This window comes from Hemitrygon akajei, chromosome 20, assembly GCF_048418815.1.
Source record: "Hemitrygon akajei chromosome 20, sHemAka1.3, whole genome shotgun sequence".
In the NCBI taxonomy this organism is placed as follows: Eukaryota; Metazoa; Chordata; class Chondrichthyes; order Myliobatiformes; family Dasyatidae; genus Hemitrygon; species Hemitrygon akajei.
In genome coordinates, this window is record NC_133143.1 from 22,543,837 (window position 1) to 22,550,748 (window position 6,912).

The 6,912-nt window shown below is 42.2% G+C and overlaps 1 protein-coding gene across 1 annotated transcript in view; it reads right to left on the reverse strand.

Moving 5' to 3' along the window:
• Positions 1-1,659, reverse strand: part of dek (DEK proto-oncogene) — a 35,442-nt gene extending 33,783 nt beyond the window's left edge. Inside the window, exon 1 of the mRNA XM_073024011.1 lies at positions 1,511-1,659. The gene's annotated coding sequence lies outside the window, so the exon portion shown is untranslated. The remainder of the gene's footprint in view (positions 1-1,510) is intronic.
• Between the last annotated feature and the right edge of the window lie 5,253 nt (positions 1,660-6,912).

The window sequence follows — 6,912 nt, forward strand, 5'->3', positions numbered from 1 at the left end:
CTTAGCCAACTCAAACAACAACTATAAATTTGCCAATGCACAACTACTGTTGGCAAACTTGCAGCTGGTGACAAGGAGACATACATGAGTGAAAATGATCAGATGGTTGAGTGGTGTCACAACAACAACCTTGCACTTAATGTCAGTAAGACCAAGGAATTGATAGTAGACTTCAGGAAGGGGAAGTAGGGAGAATACACATCAGTTTTCAGTGAGTGGAAAGGATGAGCATCCCCAAGTTGCTGGATGTTAACATCCCTGAAGATCTATCTCGGACCCAACATATTGATGGCATGCCAGTAGCTATATTTCATTAACAGCTTGAGTGGATTTGGTATGTTACCAAAAACTCCGAGCAAATTTCTACAAATGTACCACAGAGAACATTCTGACAGGTTGCATCAAGGTCTACTACGGAGGCACTGATGCACAGAAAAAGCCGCAGAAGATTGTCAACAAACCCAATTCTATTATGTGTATTAGCCTCCCCCACCAAAGACATCTTCAAAAGGCAATGCCTCCAAGAAACTGGCATCCATCATTATGAACCTCACAATCTAAGACACAGCTTCTTACCATCAGGAAGGAAATACACGACCCCAGAGACACACATACAACGTTTCAGGAACAATTTCTTCCCCTCAATCAGATCCCAGAGCTGTGCATGAACCCATGGACACTACCTCACCATCTGTTATTTTCCCATTTCTTATAGCAACTTTTATGTATTGCACTGTACTGCAAAACAACAAATTTCACGACATATGTCAGTGATAATAAACCTGATTTTGACGAGGCTACATTCCGTAGTTTGGAAAGTAAGGTAATCGCACGGTCGCCACTTCGCCTGGCAAAGATATTCTAAGACAGTATCAGAACGGAAAAGGGACGTACGGGACTTGGGCGATAGCATCACCCGTCCTTAAACTATTAAGGATCGTTGGAATTCTCGTCTCCGATAGTCTGTGGAGGGCCAGTCAAAATAAAGTCAACAGACTATGGACTATAAAGAGAAGGATAATGCATGAAATTGGAGCAAAGCTAGATCCGCCGCGATCCTGACGCACGGAGGCACAGGATCGGAGGGCTGAATCCCTGCGTTTTTAACCACCGCTATAACTTAATTCACAACGGCCTTGAAAGATGCCCTGTACTCAAGTGATGCAGGAGGAAGTAACTGTGAACACAACCCGGCGAGGTGGCGCGGCAAGCCACGACTATAAACAACATACTTGATCCGCTTCCCTACGAGGGACTACAGATCATCTCCTTTTCTGACCCCGGCGTCCACTCTACGAATCCGTCCTCAGAAAGGGGCCGGCCCGGTCCCATTGCTAGAGCGGGAGGAGATCAGCTCGGAACGGCCTGTTCCGGCTGCAGAAGGCCGCGGCGCTCATACTCCTTCTCGCTCTCAGCAGGACTTTTTGTCCCTCCCCCTTTGCGCCATCTTCCACAACACGGCGAAGAGCGGGAGCGAGATAACACACGCACAAGAGGGAGTGGGCCTTACCTGCGCTTCGCAGGGCCGAAGCGGACCCGCAACCACCAAACGCTTTGCCTCCGGGGTAGCAGGCAGCGAAAGAGCGCGCCACTAGCAGCCTGATTCAAAATGGCAGTTGTGGCGCACGCGGCAAAACGGCAGCCAATCGAAACGGGGAAGGCGGCGGTGTGCCCAGGCGCTTTCAGCAACTGGGCGCGAGCGCACACTGTCATCAACTCAATGGGCTGAACGGCCACCTTCTGGGTCACAGTTATTCAAAAGTAATATATCTTTTAAAGTTATTTGCGCAACAGAAAATACTGCATATACTCAGCAACTCTGTGGGAAGAAAAGTGGAGGTTTGTGTCAGAAGGTGGGGTCTTCAACCGGAAACGGTGACTCTCTCCTCATACCCTATTTCTACTATTTTCTGTTTATTTCAGATATATGCGATTTGAATGAAAAGTCCTCGCTAAACTGTTGACTGTCTATTTCCCCCTCAGTTGATATTGTCATGTGCACAAATACGGTGAGGCAGAGGTACTTGCTGCAGCAGCATCACTGGCACACAAGTACATACAGAGTCGAAATTATACGTGAAAAATACTTTGCAAAAACAAGACCTTAATGCACAAAAGACCTATCAAGACAAGTTTATGTTCGTGCAAGATGTCAAAAGTCAAAGTAAATTTGTAATTAAAGTACCTATATGTCACCGCATACTATGAATATACTTCATTTTCTTACAGGCATTTATAGGAAAAATAAAGAAATACAATAGAATTTATGAAAAAAATCTATAGGCAAAAAGACTGATAAACAACCAATGCAAATCATACAAAGTTAAAGTAAATAATACTGAAAAATGAGTTGTAGAATCAAAGTAAAAGTAAATTTCTTGTCAAAGTGTGTGTTACCATATACTACCTTGAGATTTATTTTCTTGCAGACATTTTCAAGAAAAAAACGAATTTCAATAGAATTTATGAAAAACTACACATAAGCTAAGACTGAAACAACCTATGTATAAAAGACAATAAATGTGCAAACCAAAAATAAATAATACTTTTACTTTATTGTCACCAAACAATTGATACTAGAGCGTACAATCATCACAGTGATATTTGATTCTGCGCTTCGCGCTCCTTGAAGTACAAATCGAAGTAAATACAATAAAAATTTAAATTATAAATCATAATTAGAAAATAGAAAAGGGAAAGTAAGGTAGTGCAAGTCAAGTTTGGATATTTGGAAGGTACAGTCCAGATCCGGGTTAGGATCTGTTCAGCAGTCTTATCACTGTTGGAAAGAAGCTGTTCCCAAATCTGACCGTACGAATCTTCATGCTCCTGAACCTTCTCCCGGAGGGAAGAGGGACAAAAAGTGTGTTGGCTGGGTGGGTCGTGCAATTGATTTTCCTGGCAGCACTGCTCCGACAGTGTGCAGCGTAAAGTGAGTCCAAGGATGGAAGATTGGTTCGTGTGATGTGCTGGGCTGTGTTCACGATCTTCTGCAGCTTCTTCCGGTCTTGGACAGGACAACTTCCATACCAGGTTGTGATGCACCCTAGAAGAATGCTTTCTATGGTGCACCTATAAAAATTAGTGAGGGTTTTAGGGAACAGGCCAAATTTCTTCAGCTTTCTCAGGAAGTAAAGGCGCTGGTGGGCCTTCTTGGCAGTGGACTCTACTTAGTTAGACCAAGTCAGGTCATTTGTGATATTCACCCCGAGGAACTTAAAGCTTTTGACCTGTTCCACCTGCGCACCTTCATGTAGATGGGGTTGTGTGGTCCACTACTCCTTCTGAAGTCAACAACCAATTCCTTCGTCTTGCTGACGTTGAGGGATAGATTATCGTCTTTGCACCATGCCACCGGGTTCTTAATTTCCTCCCTGTACTCAGACTCATCATTACCCAAGATATGGCCTACAATTGTGGTGTCATCAGCAAACTTATATATTAAGTTCGATGGAAACTTGGCTACACAATCATGGGTGTACAGTGAGTACAGCAGAGGGCTGAGTATACAGCCTTGTGGGGCACCGGTGCTCAGAGTGATTGCGGAGGAGAGCTTGTCCCCTATTTTTGAGCCTGGGTCCTGTCTGTGAGGAAGTTGAAGATCCAGCTGCAGATCTGAGTGCTAAAACCCAGGTTCCAGAGCTTAGGAATCAGTTTATTTGGAATGATGGTATTAAAGGCAGAGCTGTAGTCAATGAAAAGGAGCCTTACATATGTGTCTTTATTCTCCAGGTGTTCTAAGGAGGAATGTAGTGCCAGAGAGATGGCATCTGCCGTTGACCTGTTGCTCCGGTAGGCGAGAATACTGAGAACATATATTGTAGATTCGTGAGTTGTAGAGTCCTTGAAAGTGAGTTTGTAGGTTGTGCAATCAGTTCAGAGTTGTGGTGAGTGAACACCAGGTCAGGAACCTGATGATCATAGGGTGATAACTCTTCCTGAACTGGTGGTATGTGTCCTAAAGCTTTATTTATATTTTATTTACTTATTTATTGAGATATGCGTTAAGAAGGCCCTTCTGGGCCTTCGAGCCACGTCAAGCCCCAATTTAATTCTAGCTTAATCATGGGACAATTTACAATGACCAATTAACCTACCAACCAGTATGTCTTTGGGATGTGGAAGGAAACCGGAAAACCTGGAGGAAACTCATGTGGTCACGAGAAAAATGTACAAAGCAGTGGCAGGAATTGAACCTGGGTTGCTGGTACTCATTGTGCTAACCACCATGCTGCCCCAAGGTTTCAGTGCCTTTGGCCTAGATGGTGGGGCTCTTTGATGATGGATGCTGCTTTCCTGTGGCAGTGCTTCATATAACTTTATTCAATGGTGGGGAAGGATTTGTGATGGATTGGGCTATATCCACTACTTTCTGTTAACTTCTCTTTTCCTGGGCATTGGTGTTTCCATACCAGGCCGTGATGCAACCAGTTATGATACTCTCCACTGTGCATCTATAGAAGTTTGTCAAAGTTTTAGGTGACATGCTGAATTTATGCAAACTTCTAAGAAAGTGAAGGTGCTGCTGTGCCTTCTTTGTGATGGCATGTGTAGTCCCAGAACAGATTTTCTCAAATAATGTCAAGGAATTTAAAGTTTCTGACCCTCTCCACCTCCAATTCCCTATGATGACTGGCTCATTGTCCTCTGGTTTCTTCCACCTGTAGTCAATAATCAGTTATTTGGAGTTGATGATGTCAAGTGAGAAGTTGATGAGGCTCCATTCAAACAGATTTTCAATTTTCCTCCTATATGCTGATTCATCACCATCTTTGATTTGGCCAACAACAGTGATGTCATCCACAAACTTAAATATGGTATTGAAGGTACACAATCATGGTATAAAGCAAATAGAGCAGAGGGCTAAGCACATAGCCTTGTGATACACCTGTGCTGATGGTGATTGTGGAGGAAATGTTGCCAATCTGAACTGACTGAGGTCTTCAAGTGAAGAAATCAAGGATCCAGTTGTGCAGGGAGGTATCCTATGTCTTGGCGCTTAGTGATTAGTTTTGAGGGGATGATAGTGTTGAATACTGAGCAAACACCAGTACCTGATGTATGCTTCTTCATTGTCTAGATATTCCAATACTGAGTGAAGGGCCAATGAAATGGCATCTGCTGTCTTCCTGTTGCAACAGGCAAATTGGAGCGGATCCAGGTCACTCCTCAGTGAGGAGATGATACTCTTCAAGACCAACCTCTCAAAGCACTTCATCACAATAGATGAAAGTGCTACTGGACTATAGTTATTGAGGCAGGTTACCGCGTTCTTCTTTGGCACCAGCATGATTGAAGCCTGCTTGACACAGTTGGGTACTTCCGACTGCTGAAGTGAGAGTTTGAAGTGGTCTGTAGTGCTCCACTGTTGTGTATGGGTTATGGTTGTCCAGGTCAATTCAAAAATATGATGGCTGTAGGAAAGTAGCTGTCCGTATGCATGCAGACCCTGACAACAGCATCATAACTGGACGTAAATTTCCATGTGCAAGCAGGAACACTTGACAGTCGGTTCAGTCTGGTTTGTCATGTTGTGGATGAGTTGAAATGTAATTTTGTTAAATGATGGGGATGTGCAAAATCTTCAGTGGCCACTATAAACTCTATACCCTTGTGATTCTTCATCTCTTTTAATGGCCACTGTGAAACTAACTGTTTTCAATCTTGACATTTTAACTGTTGAGTTGAGCTTCCAACTTCATTTATTGCTTATCAACAAGGGAACTTACTTTCTGTCAAAGCCTGCACCTAGGATTTTATACCAAAATTCTTCACCTTGTAATCCCTGTATATTGGAGCTATTTCATAAATCTGTTTATTTCAACACAAGTTCAATTTACTAGCAGCCCCAAGTTTGTTGATTAAGTTGATCTTATATTCAGTTATGCCTCAGATTTGAAATCTACCCCTGTAGTCAATCCTCAATATGGTCTAGCCTCCTTACAACGATGACCTCTGTCACCACCATAGACTGATGTAAGGGAAGTAAATAACATAGAATAAGGAGCCCTAAAAACACCGACAAGCAGCAGTAAAATGACCACATCAAACATTAATTTTTTAAAAAATTCAATGTGTAAATGTCCACAGTTAAGGAGATCACTGCTTAGTTTAGTCATGGGAAATGGACATCAGCCATAGAAGTAAGTGTAATCCAAGCAATAGAAATTATAGAGCAATTGTATGAACGGGTGCTTTAAAGATTTAGTAGGTAAACATATTGAAATTAAAAAGGTAGTAAATGCAGACATACCTTTATTAATGTTCTTTTAATAAGAAACACAAGTGGATACAAAAGAGCAATAAAAGATTAAAGGCAAATAGCAGTAAGTGGTATTCCGCAGTACTGATGTTCACTAAGTAAATAAATTGCATTTGGAGGTACAATTTCAAATGTATGGATCCAAAGAGCTGTGACAAAACAGATGAAAATATTAAAAATATTGTAGATTGTGTGTACAACTGACAAAAACAACATAAGCAAAAAATAAATATTTTGGTTGACAGAACACTTAGAAATTAAGTGTCTAAATGGTGTGTAGGAACAGAGAGATTTGGAGGTATAGATATGCAAATAAGATTACAAAGAAAACATATTTACAAGGGCACAACTGGAAAACAGAGTTTATGTAATACTTGTGTAAAGTTTTGGCTGCACCAGACTTAGAGTACTATGAACAGCTCTGATACCTATATAATGGGATACGGAAGCACTGCAGAATACCAGATAGAGGAGCTTATATCCTTGAGGAAAAATTGAGTAAGCTGCAGCACTCCACCAGAAAAGCAACTGATGGGTGTTTTGGGTTACGCCCGTGGCTCCCTCCTTTTTGAGAATGGCAGGATCGCTATTGATTCGAGTCAGGAGACCCAGGAAATGAGAGAAAGACATGCAGAATCCACAAAGAGGTT